General features: G+C 42.9%; 1 long non-coding RNA gene across 1 annotated transcript in view; it reads right to left on the bottom strand.

The window, feature by feature from the left end:
- The window catches only part of LOC122939216, a 118,865-nt gene that overhangs the window by 84,331 nt on the left and 16,224 nt on the right, over positions 1-18,310 (bottom strand). The window contains exon 2 of the long non-coding RNA XR_006390104.1: positions 6,787-6,853. This is a non-coding gene — a long non-coding RNA (uncharacterized LOC122939216). The remainder of the gene's footprint in view (positions 1-6,786; positions 6,854-18,310) is intronic.

Raw genomic sequence — 18,310 nt, 5'->3', positions numbered from 1 at the left:
GAAATTCACTCAGGAAGCGGATTTGTTTTGCACTACCTGGATGACTTTTTATTTATAGGTCATAAAGACTCTGATGATTGCTTGAATCTATTGCTAATTATTTCAACATTCCTTTAGCCATAGATAAGACGGTATACCCCACTACTAGTTTAAAATCTTTGGGCATTTATATCAACACAGTTAGTTACTATTTAGCATACCAATGGAAAAAATTCAACAAACGATTCAGCAGTTAATATCTACATCTAAAACGGAAAAAAATTACCCTTAAGCAACTCCAGTCGCTTCTTGGTTCTTTGAATTTCATTTCTCGTGTGATTCCCATGGGAAGGGTCTTTTCTAAAAGATTATATGCTGCCACATCAGGTAAATCTGCGCCTAGCTCTCCCATTCGTATCATAAAACAATTAAAAGAAGATATCATTGTTTAGTTTACATTTTTAAGCCATTTTAATGGTCATACCATTTGGCAGGAAGAGTTTGTCGATTCTAACACATTGTCTCTGTATACTGATGCTTCTGGTGCCATTGGGTTTGGAGCTTATTTCAGCAACTTTTGGTCTGCAGAACGATGGCCCTTAATCTGGATCAATAATAACAAATATTCTAAAAATTTAGTTTTTTTGGAATTATTCCCTGTTCTGGTTTCATTGACGATCTGGTCTAGTGAATTTCAGAATAAGAGAATACTTCTACTATTACTGTCTTCTCTTCACTAACCATTGCATAGTTTTGTTAATGTGTGTGTTCATCTGTGTGCCTACAGCGCCATCTAGTGACCTTTAGCTGTAAGTGCATTGTCTGCCTTGTTATAAGTTTTGCATATTCATTAGGTCACCTGACTTCCTGCTCACAGTGCTTTGTGGGAAAGAGACAGGCACCTTCTTCCTTTTCCCTTCACCTCTTGGAAGGAGCAGCTGCACGTTGTGTGTCTCTTACTAAAGCATCGTCGGTAAGGGATTAATTAATGTTCTTGTATAAGTTTTGTGTACATTGTGCTGTATATTCAGTTCTTGTATGTTCATTTTCTTGTAGTTTACCTTATCTACTGCCGGTTAATAAAAACACAGACTACAGGAACAAGTCTCATCTTATTAACTAGTAGAATGGTGATATCTGCCTGTTGTACTGCATATAGACCCCGTGGATAAATGTTGTGAGAACAGGACATCTACGATCAGACAATATGGGAGTAGTTTTCGCGATAAATTGTTTATCTTCCAAATCCCCATTGATTTCTTCATTACTTCGCAAGTTAGTACTACAATGCCTTAAATTCAATATTTGGATAAAAGCCAAATTCATCTCAGGGAAAGATAATTATCTTGCTGATTCTCTGTCCCGACAGCACTTCACAGAGTTTTTTCGATGGCACCACGAGCCTCCCGAACAGGAATTCCCTGTCCTATTCAACTATGGAAAATACCGGACGACTAATTAACAAACTTATATCAAGTTCGGTAGCTAAGAATACATGGGCTGTTTATTCTGCCGTATGGCTTGAATATATACTATTGTGAATCTCACATTTTTTTTCCCATTTGATTTTATAACTGAGCATTTTATTTCTTTTACTTTACATTTGTGGAAGAAAGGTTTACAGGCCGAATCTATATCCAAAAAATTATCTGGTGTTTCTTTTTTCTTTAAAGTGAGAGGTTTTAACTCTAGCTTTAGACTAAAACAGATTATCAAAGGTATTAAAAGAAAGTCAGATCATAACGAAAAAACTAGACCTCTATCTATTGACTTTTTGAAAAATGTTGTAGGCCCGTTAGCGGCGGTCTGTTCTTATGATTATGAAGTACAATTATTTTCGACTGCATTCTCATTAGCATGTTTCGCTGCTCTAAGGATAAGTGAGATTGCTGCCGAAAATAAACACTCAAATCCTCCAATTTTGAAGTCTGACATTTTAATAGGGAGCGGGAGCGGTTATCTGAATTTACATGTCAGAAAATACAAGACAGATCAACTTAGTAAAGGTACCTGGCTTTACATGAATAGTTTTTCTGTAAAGTCAATTTGTCATGTTGAAAATATGATTAAATGGTTGCAGGTAAGAAAATCTGAATCCTGTGCTTTATTTAATCACCTCGATGGCTCTCATCTGTCTAAATACCAGTTTAACCACTTCAGCCCCGCTAGCTGAAACCCCCTTCATGACCAGAGCACTTTTTACACTTCGGCACTACACTACTTTCACCGTTTATCGCTCGGTCATGCAACTTACCACCCAAATGAATTTTACCTCCTTTTCTTCTCACTAATGGAGCTTTCATTTGGTGGTATTTTATTGCTGCTGACATTTTTACTTTTTTTGTTATTAATCGAAATGTAACGATTTTTTTGCCAAAAAATGACATTTTTCACTTTCAGCTGTAAAATTTTGAAAAAAAAACGACATCCATATATAAATTTTTCGCTAAATTTATAGTTCTACATGTCTTTGATAAAAAAAAAAATGTTTGGCAAAAAAAAATGGTTTGGGTAAAAGTTATAGCGTTTACAAACTATGGTACAAAAATGTGAATTTCCGCTTTTTGAAGCAGCTCTGACTTTCTGAGCACCTGTCATGATTCCTGAGGTTCTACAATGCCCAGACAGTAGAAAAACCCCACAAATGACCCCATTTCGGAAAGTAGACACCCTAAGGTATTCGCTGATGGGCATAGTGAGTTCATAGAACTTTTTATTTTTTGTCACAAGTTAGCGGAAAATGATGATGATTTTTTATTTTTATTTTTTTCTTACAAAGTCTCATATTCCACTAACTTGCGACAAAAAATAAAAAATTCTAGGAACTCGCCATGCCCCTCACGGAATACCTTGGGGTGTCTTCTTTCCAAAATGGGGTCACTTGTGGGGTAGTTATACTGCCCTGGCAATTTAGGGGCCCAAATGTGTGAGAAGAACTTTGCAATCGAAATGTGTAAAAAATGACCGGTGAAATCCGAAAGGTGCACTTTGGAATATGTGCCACTTTGCCCACCTTGGCTGCAAAAAAGTGTCACACATCTGGTATCGCCGTACTCAGGAGAAGTTGGGGAATGTGTTTTGGGGTGTCATTTTACATATACCCATGCTGGGTGAGAGAAATATCTTGGCAAAAGACAACTTTTCAAATTTTTCTATACAAAGTTGGCATTTGACCAAGATATTTTTCTCACCCAGCATGGGTATATGTAAAATGACACCCTAAAACACATTCCCCAACTTCTCCTGAGTACGGCGATACCAGATGTGTGACACTTTTTTGCAGCCAAGGTGGGCAAAGGGGCACATATTCCAAAGTGCACCTTTCGGATTTCGCAGGCCATTTTTTACACATTTTGATTGCAAGGTACTTCTCACACATTTGGGCCCCTAAATTGCCAGGGCAGTATAACTACCCCACAAGTGACCCCATTTTGGAAAGAAGACACCTCAAGGTATTCCGTGAGGGGCACGGCGAGTTCCTCGAATTTTTTATTTTTTGTCGCAAGTTAGTGGAATATGAGACTTTGTAAGGAAAAAAGAAAAAAAAAAGAAAAATCATCATTTTCCGCTAACTTGTGACAAAAAATAAAAAATTCTAGGAACTCGCCGTGCCCCTCACGGAATACCTTGGGGTGTCTTCTTTCCAAAATGGGGTCACTTGGGTATATGTAAAATGACACCCCAAAACACATTGCCTAACTTCTCCTGAGTACGGCGATACCAGATGTGTGACACTTTTTTGCAGCCTAGATGCGCAAAGGGGCCCAAATTCCTTTTAGGAGGGCATTTTTAGACATTTGGATCCCAGACTTCTTCTCACACTTTCGGGCCCCTAAAAAGCCAGGGCAGTATAAATACCCCACATGTGACCCCACTTTGGAAAGAAGACACCCCAAGGTATTCAATGAGGGGCCTGGCGAGTTCCTAGAAATTTTTATTTTTTTGCATAAGTTAGCGGATATTGATTTTTTTTGTTTTTTTCTCACAAAGTCTCACTTTCCGCTAACTTAGGACAAAAATTTCAATCTTTCATGGACTCGCCATGCCCCTCACGGAATACCTTGGGGTGTCTTCTTTCCGAAATGGGGTCACATGTGGGGTATTTATACTGCCCTGGCTTTTTAGGGGCCCTAAAGTGTGAGAAGAAGTCTGGAATATAAATGTCTAAAAATTTTTACGCATTTGGATTCCGTGAGGGGTATGGTGAGTTCATGTGAGATTTTATTTTTTGACACAAGTTAGTGGAATATGAGACTTAGTAAGAAAAAACAAAAACAAACAAAAAATTTCCGCTAACTTGTGCCAAAAAAATGTCTGAATGGAGCCTTACAGGGGGGGGTGATTAATGACAGCGGGGTGATCAATGACAGGGGGGTGATCAATGACAGGGGGGTGATCACCCATATAGACTTCCGGATCACCTTCCTGTCATTGATCACCCCCCTGGTAAGGCTCCATTCAGACGTCCGTATAATTTTTAAGGATCCATGGATCGGATCCGCAAAACACATGCGGACATCTGAATGGAGCCTTACAGGGGGGTGATCAATGACAGGGGGGTGATCAATGACAGGGGGGTGATCACCCATATAGACTCCCTGATCACCCCCCTGTCATTGATCACCCCCCTGTAAGGCTCCATTCAGACGTCCGTATGATTTTTACGGATACATGGATCAGATCCGCAAAACACATGCGGACGTCTGAATGGAGCCTTACAGGGGGGTTATCAATGACAGGGGGTGATCAGGGTGATCACCCCCCTGTCACTGATCACCCCCCCTGTAAGGCTCCATTCAGATGTCCGTATGATTTTTACGGATCCATGGATACATGGATCGGATCCGCAAAACACATGCGGACGTCTGAATGGAGCCTTACAGGGGGGTGATCAGGGAGTGTATATGGGTGATCACCCGCCTGTCATTGATCACCCCCCTGTAAGGCTCCATTCAGACGTCCGCATGTGTTTTGCGGATCCGATCCATGTATCCATGTATCCGTAAAAATCATGCGGACGTCTGAATGGAGCCTTACAGGGGGGTGATCAATGACAGGGGGGTGATCAATGACAGGGGGTGATCAGGGAGTGTATATGGGTGATCACCCACCTGTCATTGATCACTCCCCTGTAAGGCTCCATTCAGACGTCCGCATGTGTTTTGCGGATCCGATCCATGTATCCGTGGATCCGTAAAAATCATACGGACGTCTGAACGGAGCCTGACAGGGGGGTGATCAATGACAGGGGGGTGATCAATGACAGGGGGGTGATCAGGGAGTTTATATGGGGTGATCATGGGTGATCAGGGGTACATAAAGGGTTAATAAGTGACGGGGGGGTGCAGTGTAGTGTAGTGTTTGGTGCGACTTTACTGACCCACCTGTGTCCTCTGGTGGTCGATCCTAACAAAAGGGACCACCAGAGGACCAGGTAGGAGGTATATTAGACGCTGTTATCAAAACAGCGTCTAATATACCTGTTAGGGGTTAAAAAATTCGGATCTCCAGCCTGCCAGCGAGCGATCGCCGCTGGCAGGCTGGAGATCCACTCGCTTACCTTCCGTTCCTGTGAGCGCGCGCGCCTGTGTGCGCGTGTTCACAGGAAATCCCGGCCCTCGCGAGATGAGGCGTATATGCGTCGTCGTGCGCAGGGCTGCCGCCTCCGGACCGCACATCTGCGTTAGGCGGTCCGGAGGCGGTTAATTATATTCTTCATAAATGTTTGAATGATTTAGGTTATTCAAACTTCAAACTCTCCGCTCATTCCTTCAGAATAGGAGCAGCAACTTACCCAGCACAAATTGGTTTAGACAATACTAATATCAAACGTATAGGAAGATGGAAGATTGTTATAACTATTATATTCGGACTAACCTTCTTATTCATTAATTTCAGGAGCAGCGAAAGTTGTATGGATTATTGGGGACTGGGAATCTTGTCAAAGTTGAGGGACGCATGGATTCCACTCAGTATCAGCAGATGTTGGTGACCAATGTCCAGGAATCAGTGACAAAGCTGAAGCTGCGCCGGGGCTGGATCTTTCAACAAGACAACGACCCTAAACACTGCTCAAAATCCACTAAGGCATTTATGCAGAGGAACAAGTACAACGTTCTAGAATGGCCATCTCAGTCCCCAGACCTGAATATAATAGAAAATCTATAGTGTGACTTAAAGAGAGCTGTCCATGCTCGGAAGCCATCAAACCTGAATGAACTAAAGATGTTTTGTAAAGAGGAATGGTCCAAAATACCTTCAACCAGAATCCAGACTCTCATTGGAACCTACAGGAAGCGTTTAGAGGCTGTAATTTCTGCAAAAGGAGGATCTACTAAATATTGATTTCATTTATTTTTTGTGGTGCCCAAATTTATGCACCTGCTTAGTTTTGTTTAAACAATTATAGCACTTTCTGTAAATCCAATAAACTTCATGTCACTTCTCAGATATCACTGTGTGTGTCTCCTATATGATATATTTAACTGACATTTTTTATCGTAACAACCAACGATTTATACAGGAAAATCATGACGATTAACAAGGTTGCCCAAACTTTCGCATCCCACTGTACCTGTAGACAATCTACGTGAAATTTTGGTTTCTCCAAAGACTATTCCATAAAATGAAGAGCAATTACAGGCCTTAAAATTTCAAATATTTACTACAAAGTCAAATACATGTTATAAAAAATGACTAAACCAAATTTATTTATTCTACACATCGGTACACAAGAATTGGGCAAAATTAAAACACACTTGTTAATATACGAACTCAAAGAGATGTTGAATAAAATACGCCACTTACTGGATAATTCTGTCCTGGTATTTTCGGATATCATCCCCAAATTTGTTTGGTCCAAATCCGAATGATCCTTTTTGGAAACAATCAGGAAAAGGATTAATAAAAAGATGGAGATTTATATGCAAGAAATAGGTCAACGTTCTTACAGATATGTTGAACTTGAGGGATTTGTTAGAGGACTCTACCATGCCAAGCATGACCAGCTATCTAATATAGGATGTGACATATTAATTTCTGATCTTCAGAACATGATAGAAAATGTTATTAAATAATGGGCTTGCAATGTTTATTGGGCCACTTCGCTCACGATTTGGTGATGTGGGGGTTAAGTCACTCTTTTAAGGTTTATTGGTAATTTGGTAGAAATGGTTACTATAATTATATTAATTGTTAATAGATATATTTGTACAGGATGCTTTCATATCCTCTGATCCACAATGTCCATAGAGGCATGTGGCAATAGACAACTGAAGGGCTAAATAGAATAAGCTATATGATCTGTATGAATGACAGGATGTTGGGTGACATCATACTAGAGGGTGAATGTATTTACTTTAGCCTTATTTCCATATAAGGAATTGTTTCTACTCAGCACTATTGCAATATGAACCATATCTGTTTCCTGTATGTATGGATGTAGGTATAAGAAGCTGTATTCTCAGAATAAACTCAGAGCTGTTTCAGAGACCATATTGTGTGTGTCATTGACAGCTCTCCAGGCGCCTGTCTTTGGAGATGAAGGAGAAATCAGGGTGCAGACAGAAGCAGAGCTCTTTCAACAACTTTGTGCCTAGTCGTCCGGCTGTGTCCAGGTGCTTTTAGGCTTCTCCCGGTCACTGGTGCTATGGAGCCCATAAGATAATGCTGCTGCTACCTCCACTAGACTTGCTCTATATCTATACATTTATTTACTGGTCCGTGCTAGGTAGCTGTAAGGATTTAGTCCACACTTCCTCAGCTTGGTCAGGGCCAAGGGGCTAAAATGGCAGCTACATTGTGCTGTTCCACACCTCCATGAACTTCCTACCTTCTCCTTTACTGTTCTACTTCCTCTCTCTGCCTTAGCTCTATATATATATTGTAAGAAGGCACAAGTGCCATAATAGATGATAGATACGTGTCACCGAGGTGCCTGGCCTCAGTGAAATGAACCGGTAATGTTTCGTCAGTAACCCTAGGTTACTGACAGTTGCTAGAGGTAGTTTAGCTGCTAGCTGCAGCTGATCCGGGCCGGGTTTCATTGGAGTAGTCAAAGAGCAGGGTGGGATGACTACTCCCACGTATCCAGGCCAGGTGTTGGCCTATTTAAGCCAGGAATCCCAGGAGAGCTGGGGGTGTGGTTCCTAGTCTGGAAGTGTAACAGACTGGGAGTAAAGCTGTGTGGTATGTTGCTGTGGATAAGCCTGCCGTGGCCTAATCTTTTTCCCTCTCTCCAGCGGGTGGTGGAACTCTGGAACTACAGAGGACTGTGAGTTAGACCATTTCATATGAACTGTGTTTCTTTGTGTTTACCCGCTGAAGTAAGCGAGCATTTGTTAAAGCTGTGTTTGAACAAAATAAAAGACTATTGTTTAAATGACACCTGAAGTCACTGTTTGAGCTGATCCCCACAATATATATGTAACGGACCATTTGAGCAGACAAGGGGTTAGGAGCCGTTTAGGCGATATGCCTCGTTCAGCTACTGCAGAACACCAAACTCCCGAACTGGATACAAAATAGCACTCCAAACTGGAACCTCGTGAATAGCTGCTAGCAGACGAACAGGAAAAGCATACAATCAGCTTACACTCCTGACAATCAGTCTCTAACAGCATACAGGGAATCCCCCTAATAACGAGACAAGGCTCCGTGTTGAGGGTCAAGCAGTGGTCTGACTGTACTTCAAGTACAGCCTCTTTTATTCATAAAAAACAAACATAGTACTGCCCACAGGGTTTTGAAATCCAACCAATCAATATCTTACAACACACACAATGTAAGTACAGCAACCAATCGTTCACGCCCCCAGAGGACCAGAAGGGAGACTGCGACACAGGACAGATACAACATATCCCCACAATGCATCATGGTTTCCTCCTATCTGTCCTGAAGACAACCGAAGAGCAATCCAATTATCTCTCAGGACAAAGGAAAATCGCCAATACACATGTGGAGACTAGTGTTGAGCGCGAATATTCGAATATCGAATTTTTTTCGCGAATATCGGCACTTCGCTAATTCGCGAATATTTCGAATATAGTGATATAAATTCGATATTTCGAATATTCGTTTTTTTTTTTTTTTTTTTTTATTGTTATATTTTTTTCTTTCCCACTTCCCTAAAGTTGTTCTTACCTGTCCTTTGGATTCCTGGCTTCCTGGCTGCTCCAGTCAGTGCCCGTTGCCGCTTCTGCCGACTTCCATGCTCATGGAGCGTCCCCATCACCATGGGAACATCTCCATATACTAGAATGTACTGTCGGATTTGAGAATTACGTTGAAATCGCAATTCGATTTTTTCAAGTTATAATAATCGAGTTTCGATTTTAACTTAGCACTGCTATATGCCATATTAGGCTAACTAATATGGCATATAGCAGTGCTAAGTTAAAATCGAAATTCGATTATTATAACTTGAAAAAATCGAATTGCGATTTCAACGTAATTCTCAAATCCGACAGTACATTCTAGTATATGGAGTCGTTCCCATGGTGATGGGGACGCTCCATAAGCATGGAATATGGCTTCAATGGCTTGGTAGAATTAGCGAATTGACGAATATATTCGTTATATTCCACAAAACGAATATAACGAATGTATTCGTCATATTCCACAAAAGGAATATAACGAATGTATTCGTCATATTCCACAAAATGAAGATAACGAAGTATTCTGCATCTTCATTTTAGCTACCTATTCATCAATTTCGCTAATTCTAGCAATGATATAGGAAAGTTGACTATAGAGACAGCTAAGTATAATTCGCTATGCGATTATATGACTGCTTTTTTTTATAAATAGTATAATTATAATAATTATCAGGTATTATAATTATTCTATTTATTTAAAAAAAAAAGCTGTAATATAATCGCATAGCGAATTAAACTTAGCTGTCTCTATAGTCAACTTTCCTATATCATTGCTAGAATTAGCGAAATTGATGAATAGGTAGCTAAAATGAAGATGCAGAATACTTCGTTATCTTCGTTTTGTGGAATATGACGAATACATTCGTTATATTCCTTTTGTGGAATATGACGAATACATTCGTTATATTCGTTTTGTGGAATATAACGAATATATTCGTCAATTCGCTAATTCTACCAAGCCATTGAAGCCATATTCCATGCTTATGGAGCGTCCCCATCACCATGGGAACGACTCCATATACTAGAATGTACTGTCGGATTTGAGAATTACGTTGAAATCGCAATTCGATTTTTTCAAGTTATAATAATCGAATTTCGATTTTAACTTGGCACTGCTATATGCCATATTAGTTAGCCTAATATGGCATATAGCAGTGCTAAGTTAAAATCGAAATTCGATTATTATAACTTGAAATAATCGAATTGCGATTCCAACTTGGACCTGGTTTACTATATGGTTGGCTTCAATGGCTTGGTAGAATTAGCGAATTGACGAATATATTCGTTATATTCCACAAAACGAATATAACGAATGTATTCGTCATATTCCACAAAACGAAGATAACGAAGTATTCGTCATATTCCACAAAACGAAGATAACAAAGTATTCTGCATCTTCGTTTTAGCTACCTATTCGTCAATTTCGCTAATTCTAGCAATGATATAGGAAAGTTGACTATAGAGACAGCTAAGTTTAATTCGCTATGCGATTATATTACTGCTTTTTTTTTAAATAAATAGAATAATTATAATACCTGATAATTATTATAATTATACTATTTATAAAAAAAAGCAGTCATATAATCGCATAGCGAATTATACTTAGCTGTCTCTATAGTCAACTTTCCTATATCATTGCTAGAATTAGCGAAATTGATGAATAGGTAGCTAAAATGAAGATGCAGAATACTTCGTTATCTTCGTTTTGTGGAATATGACGAATACATTCGTTATATTCCTTTTGTGGAATATGACGAATACATTCGTTATATTCGTTTTGTGGAATATAACGAATATATTCGTCAATTCGCTAATTCTACCAAGCCATTGAAGCCATATTCCATGCTTATGGAGCGTCCCCATCACCATGGGAACGACTCCATATACTAGAATGTACTGTCGGATTTGAGAATTACGTTGAAATCGCAATTCGATTTTTTCAAGTTATAATAATCGAATTTCGATTTTAACTTAGCACTGCTATATGCCATATTAGTTAGCCTAATATGGCATATAGCAGTGCTAAGTTAAAATCGAAATTCGATTATCATAACTTGAAAAAATCGAATTGCGATTTCAATAGGAGAGTAGCCTTTAAGTTAAAATCGAAATTCGATTATTTAAATCGCATATTAATCGCGATAACAAGAATAATGACGAATATTCGATTTCGACGAATATAAAACGAATATTCTATCGAATATTCGCGAATTTCGTCGAAATCGAATATGGCACCTGCCGCTCATCACTAGTGGAGACAACAGGACAGACATCACTATTTAAACACACAATGGGACAATGGCACAATGGGACAATGGAACACACCCAGCATTTTCCTCCCCTCTTTCTATCCACCCAACTGTCTCCCAAGCTGACAAGTTACACAAACATATATACGCTTGGTTTTTTAAAGTGGTATACCCATATGCCCTAACATCATACGTACAGGAATTACCGTATATAGTGGCTGGGCTTGCCTCAGGGCCATAATCCCGAGGCAAGAGGCTTTTAAACAGGCCTCTCCAAAACACCGTGGCAAGGTTGGTTTCGCCACACATCTCCCCCTCCTCACGGTCAGTACCTGAGTTAGTCTGGCAGTCCAACCACAACCCAATACTGGACCTGTTGAATCTTGGGGCCTGGCTCTGTTCTGTATGTTCCCAGCTGTTGAGTGTGCATCTGCTATTCCTTGCTTTGTGGTTCTCCAGCTTGGAGCTGTAGGTACTTGGTGGGCAGAGGCCGACTGCGATCTGCCCAGATGCCAGCTCTTCCGCAGGGGATGCCTGTGGGAAGTCAGTCTCTGGACAAGAGGATAGGGGAGGGCAGAAGCCGACTGCGCTCTGCCCTGATGCCAGCTCTTCTGCTGGGGTGAGGGGGGTATAAGCCAGTCCTGTAACAAGGGGGTCAGTGGAGCAGAGGCTAGCGGCTCTCTGCCCTGATGCCAGCTCTTCCGCTGGGAAGGAATCAGTGGGTATTGCAGGCTCATCCCCTGCCCCCCGAACTCAGTTGGGAAGTAGCTGGGAAGGGAAGGGCTCGCTTACCTCCTCCTCCTGGTATCCCTGCGGAGATGGCTGTAGATCTGGTTGCTTGAGGGGGAGACCGACTGTCTCCTCTTTGGCTAAACAGCCCTGCTGCTGGGGGACAGGACCGACTGTCCCTACCCCCTGTGCTGTAAGTGCAGAGACCACAGTCCCATCTGCACAGTTGTGGGGCTTACTGTCTCCCCCTGGTAAGTTAAGCTGCCGCTGGGGAATGGAGACTAGGCTCCCAGTTCCCAACAAATCCTTCTGTTGCTGTGGGATGGAGACTGGGCTCCCAATTCCCAACAACTCAATCTGCTGCTGGGGGACAGGACCGACTGTCTCTGCCGCCTGTAACTCAGCCTGCCGCTGGGGAATGGAGACGGTGTAATGACCGGCAACACGCACAAGGAGGAAAAAGGGAAAGTCCTGCCCAAGGGAGAGGGAAAGGTGGTGACCCCTAACTCACCTTGCGGCTGGCACCTGACTGCCCTGACGTCCCTAGACGGGTTCCTCACCCGTGCGGCGATCACGTGCCTAAACCCTGGCTTTCCCTGAAATGAACCCTAGATAATGAACGGGCCGGTGGGATCGCTAGTCCTCACCACTGCACTAAGAGGGAAACACCAGGGAGAGGACAGACAATACAGACAAACACAAACACCCAGGTGGACGACAACAACTGTCCACAAAGGTCCAACAGGGATCCGGAGGGTAGCGTTCTGGATCAACTACCAGAGAACGCAGCAACACAGCTCCAGTGGGTCAGAATAGATGTCCAGGCAGGAAGCTCTATATCTGGCAACCAGAGAAGTGTGAGAGGGGAATATAAGGAGGTTGGGAGTGCTGGACAAGGAACAGCTGAGAGAAGGAGCTACGGATCCCTGAGTGAGCCAAAAGGGTTTGCAAAGCAAACCCAGAAAGCTACAATAAGGAAACATCCCTATCTTACATAGAGCGTGCAGCCAACCGCTGCGACCTCCTGACCCCGGGTACAACGGAGTCAGGCGTGGCTCTTGACACCCTCGTGACAGACGGGGCTCCCAATTCCCTGTAAATCACACAGCCTCTGGGGAATGGAGACTGGGCTCCCAATTCCCTGTAAATTACGGATCCGCCGCTGGGGAGAGGTGGTAGCAAGCTCCTCTCCCATACATACTTTCATACTCTGTGGAAAGAGACCGACTGTCTCTGCTCCCAATACAGTGTCCTGCTGCTGGGGAAAGGAGACTGGGCTCTCTATTCCCTGCTGGACACTCTGCCACTGGGGAATGGAGACGGGGCTCCCAATTCCCGGCACATCACTCGGCCGCTGGGGAATGGATACTGGGCTCCCAATTCCCAAAAAATCATGCTGCTGCTGGGGGGCAGGAACAACTACCTCTGCCCCCTGTAACTCAGTCTGCCGCTGGGGAGGGAGGACGCTGCTCTCCTCTCCCTGCATTTCACACTGCCGCTGGGGAATGGAGACTGGGCTCCCAATTCCCTGCAGGACCGGTGGAGAGACCTCGGTCCCATCTCTACCGGCCACCTGGGGTCCTTCCTAGTAACGCTCTACAATATCTGCCCATCTGAATGGGTCTGGAACTGGGTCTGTCATCTTACTGTCCTGCTGAGCCTTCCAAATGGAGTGGAAGAGATCTCGGTAGTCCTGCTCCAGTTCCCACTCCATGGTTGCTAGGTGAGCCAGGTCTTGCTCTACCTCATGGGGGCCATCCCACTCATGCCTAGCCTCCCTCTCATAGAAAATGTCCTGAAGTCTGGTTTGCGCAGGGCTCCCAAAGCCAGGCTCTGCAAAGGACTCCCATAACAAGCCAGGACCATCAAACTCCTCTCCCTCTGGCTTGACATGTTCGGCTGTCCAGGGTATATACTGTGCCATATACCACCAGAGCGCCTGGTAGGCATCCTCCAGCCATTGCTCCTGCCATACCCGGTGCTCTAGTTCCTTCACCCATTCCTCCAGGGGCTGCTCTCCCAGGAAGGGCATCCGCAGGGCCACTTGCTTCTGCAACCGCTGCTCTTCACTGGGGAGACTCTCACCCCGCTGGTATTGTACATTATCCAGGGCCTGGTACCAGATCTCTTTCCTTAATGCATCCCGGCCATCCAGGTCCTCCTCCTCGTATAACACTGCTGATTCCATCCTGTTGCTTTTAGGGTCGCTGTACTGGGACATGCGTTGCCCTTAAATTGTAGAATCCACAGAAATGGTGTCTCCTGTAGCTGTCCTTCTGGCTGTAGGAACGATCCCGCCGCTTGCCACCAATTGTAACGGACCGTTTCAGCAGACAAGGGGTTAGGAGCCGTTTAGGCGATATGTCCCTTTCTGAGATTGGAGTAAGGTCCCCTCTATAAGCACTATAGAGCCTCCGAATACACTGGCTGGGAATTATAAATTAAATACTGAGGCGGGCATAGACACAATGTGGGAAGAAATTAAGTGTGAAATAGAGAGGTGTTTTCAGACTAGGTCCTTGTTGCCGACTGCTATAGCCTGTAAACAAAAATCAGGAGAGTCTGTTATAGACTTTTGGAAAAGGTTTAATGAAGTTTGGACTCTGGAGGCAGGAATGAGTATTCAGGATAATATGCATTCTATGCTCATTCAGACTTTCCTTACCAATCTACAGCCACATCTCCAGCTTACTGTTAAACAAATGATCTCCGAATGGCCTGGTCTTAATAAAGATCAATTCCAAAATAAGTTAAAGGAGAAAGATGCGCGGGTTGTTTTGAAATGGTAACATAGTAACATAGTACATAAGGCCGAAAAAAGACATTTGTCCATCCAGTTCGGCCTGTCATCCTGCAAGTTGATCCAGAGGAAGGCAAAAAAAAAAACCCTGTGAGGTAGAAGCCAATTTTCCTCACTTTAGGGGAATAAAAAATTCCTTCCCGACTCTAATCAGGCATCAGAATAACTCCCTGGATCAACGACCCCTCTCTAGTAGCTATAGCTACTAGTAGTACTATATGTGAGGATTATTATAGTGGTCCAAGAGAGAATGCTGAGCCCTCTGTGGGAATTAATGGGATACAGACCAGATCTTATAAAACTCCTCCTCTCTCGATCCAACATCCATACAAGCACCAGTCAATGTTCACACACAGTTTTAGGATCATTCCAAATTGTCCTTTTAATTTATTAGAGGGAGATTTGTTTGTTCTGTTAAGGTTGCAGATGGGGATTAGCAAGACACCTACATGTCACATCCTCAGTTATGCCCATTCATGTACCAAAGGGTAATTGTTTTTTATATTTGGAATGCCAACCTTAGGATCCGATTCTTGATCCGGTTCCTCCTGAGGTTTGGGCAAATACTGACCAAGATGTTGGCCTTATCTCTTGTACACCATATAAGGCAATGCTTAAGCCCGGCGCTGCACCTGTTTATATTAAACAATACCCCCTTTCCCCAGAAAAAGAAAAGGGGATTGAGTCTATGTTGATGGAATTCCTAGAGGCTGGGAAATTATTTCCCCCTATAATACACCTATCAACCTAGTGAGAAAGGCTGATAATACCTTTAGGTTTGCCCAGGATCTTAGAGCGGTAAATGCACAGATCATACCCATAGTCCCTGTGGTTCCAGACGTACCATCTCTGCTATCGGCAATTCCTGCCCATGCAGAGTTTTTCTCTGTTATTGATTTAAAGAATGCATTTTTTTCTGTCCCAGTTGACAAGGAGACACAGCCACTCTCTGCCTTCACATTTAAATTTTGCCAGTATACTTGGTGTAGAATGCCTCAGGGTTATGTAGACTCTCCAGTAGTCTACTCCATTGTTCTCCAAGTTACACTGCGCCCTTGGACTGCCCCTCATGGTTCTGTCCTTCTACAATATGTGGACGATCTCCTCATATGTAGTTCTACTCGGGAGGCCTGCCAGGCAGACTGTGTTAGTTTATTACTGTGGTTATGTGAAAGCGGTCACAAAGTTTCTAGGAAGAAATTACAATGGTGTATGGAAAGTATTGAGTATTTGGACTTTGTTCTCAGTAAAGGTGAGAGGATAATCAGCCATGCCAGAATTACCGCCGTACTGGGTCTGACCTGCCCACAAACCAAGAAAGACATGTTGACCTTTCTTGGCATGATTGGCTACTGCCGCCAATGGATTGCTGATTGTTCCTACTATGATAATATTCTGAGACAATCCACTAATACTGAGATGCCTGACTTCATTAAATGGTCTGATGACATGCTACAAGCTTTTAGTCATTTGAAATGTGCAATGGTTTCAAGTCCTGGTTTGGGCCTACCCGACTATGGTGTGATGTTTCACTTATTTGCCAGGGACAATTGTAAAACCATGGCGGGAGTCCTGGCACAAGATCATGGAGGCAAATTCCTCCCTGTTGCTTTTTTCTCAAAAGTGGTTCCCGTACAGGTTCAGGGCATGCCTGCGTGTCTCAGGAGTTTGGCAGCCTGTGCTATGGTCGCTGAGATGGTCACGCCTATCACCCTAGGTCATCCCACCACTCTACATACCTCACACAATGTTCAGGCCCTATTGAGGAACATACATATGTAAACATATGTCAGCACAAAGACTGAGTGGATATGAGGTTTTGTTGCTATCTAATCCTCAACTTCATATCAAATACTCAGCATCCACATTTGGTGCAATGGCTATACTGAATGCCGTACTTGGCTACAAGGGAGAGCAGGATGATTTGCCTCCTCCCCATGCATGTACTGAACTTATACATGAACATACCTCACCTAGGCCTGACTTACAGTCCACACCCATTGAAGGAGCACCTGATATTTTTGTGGATGGATCCTGTTCCCGCCCTAATGACAACACTTATCATGCAGGATACGCTGTGGTTCAACTCCCTGATGTTATACTGGAATCGAATCCTATACCTCTTCAGTAAGCCCAAGCAGCTAAACTGATTGCCCTCACTAGAGCTCGTTGTCTTTTTGAGGGGAGAGATGTAAATGTTTACATCGATTCCAAGTATGCCTTTGGGGTTGTACATGATCATGGGGTAATCTGGCAGAGGAGAGGCTTCATAGCTTTTGCGTCCAGGGTATGTAAGGAGCTTTCCAAAGCCCTTAGGGTTGACTGGAAGTTCCACCTCCCTAATCACCCACAGAGTTCCGGGGTAGTAGAAAGGATGAATAGAACAATTAAAGCAAATTGAACGAGATGTTGCTCGTGCCTCTCCTTTCTCTCCACAGGAACCTATGCATCCTTTCCAACCAGGAGACATAGTGATAGTCCAGCACCTGGCAAAAGGACGAAAACAGACTGAGTTCCCGTTTGGACCACCCACTCGAGTGGTAGCAGTCACCAGAACAGCGATTCTCACAGAAGAGGCTTCAATCTGGATTCACGCTAGCAGAGTAAAAAGTGTCCCTGAGGCTTCTTCTCTGGTGGCGGACAAAGACAAAGAGGGTGAAGCAGGTGTGAAATCTCTGAACAAAGAGGGGAGCTCAGAAGAAGTTTCCCTGAAAAGTGCCTTGCCACAGGGCTGAAGATGATGACCCCACAATATTCTGGGAGATTTGTTTGTCTGCTGATAATTATTAATATTTGTGTTTTCTTGCCAGTCTGGCTTATAACTACATGTATTTATCACCCAGAGGAGATGAGTTTCTTCTGCGGTGCACCAATAATCCTTTGTTCCCGTCCCCTTTTATTCTGAACAGAATAGTATAGTCAGGATGGCAAATGCCCTAAATGTTAGTTAATTGTCCCTTAAAGACTTACAGAGCCCACGGGATCTTATACAAACACGTGTTATTGCTGTGCCTACACCCGATGAATCCCTCCTTGAAGTCTGGTCGATGACTAACAATACACAATCTTTTATTTCCTTGTATGACTTCTGTAGGCAGTGTCAGAAATTAGGAAATAGCAGGGATAATATTAGAATAATTACTATTAATGTGACTACAGATGAGACTTGTTTTACTTTTTCCCAGGATATGACTTTATATTGTAATAATAGAGACATAAAAAGTGGATTACCTAAGAATAGTGTATATGATTATATTGACGACACCTGTAAAAAGAATAGTAGGCTTGCTAGCTCACCGGAATAATTCCATGATTTGTAATAAGACCATTGTGACTCCCAGTTTTATCTATAATATAATGCTCACTAAGGGATGGTTTTTGTCTTGTGGTAACAGCAC

This window comes from Bufo gargarizans, chromosome 5, assembly GCF_014858855.1.
Source record: "Bufo gargarizans isolate SCDJY-AF-19 chromosome 5, ASM1485885v1, whole genome shotgun sequence".
Taxonomy (NCBI): Eukaryota; Metazoa; Chordata; class Amphibia; order Anura; family Bufonidae; genus Bufo; species Bufo gargarizans.
The sequence above is the reverse complement of the archived record's forward strand: the minus strand, read 5'-3'. Positions and strand labels throughout refer to the sequence as shown.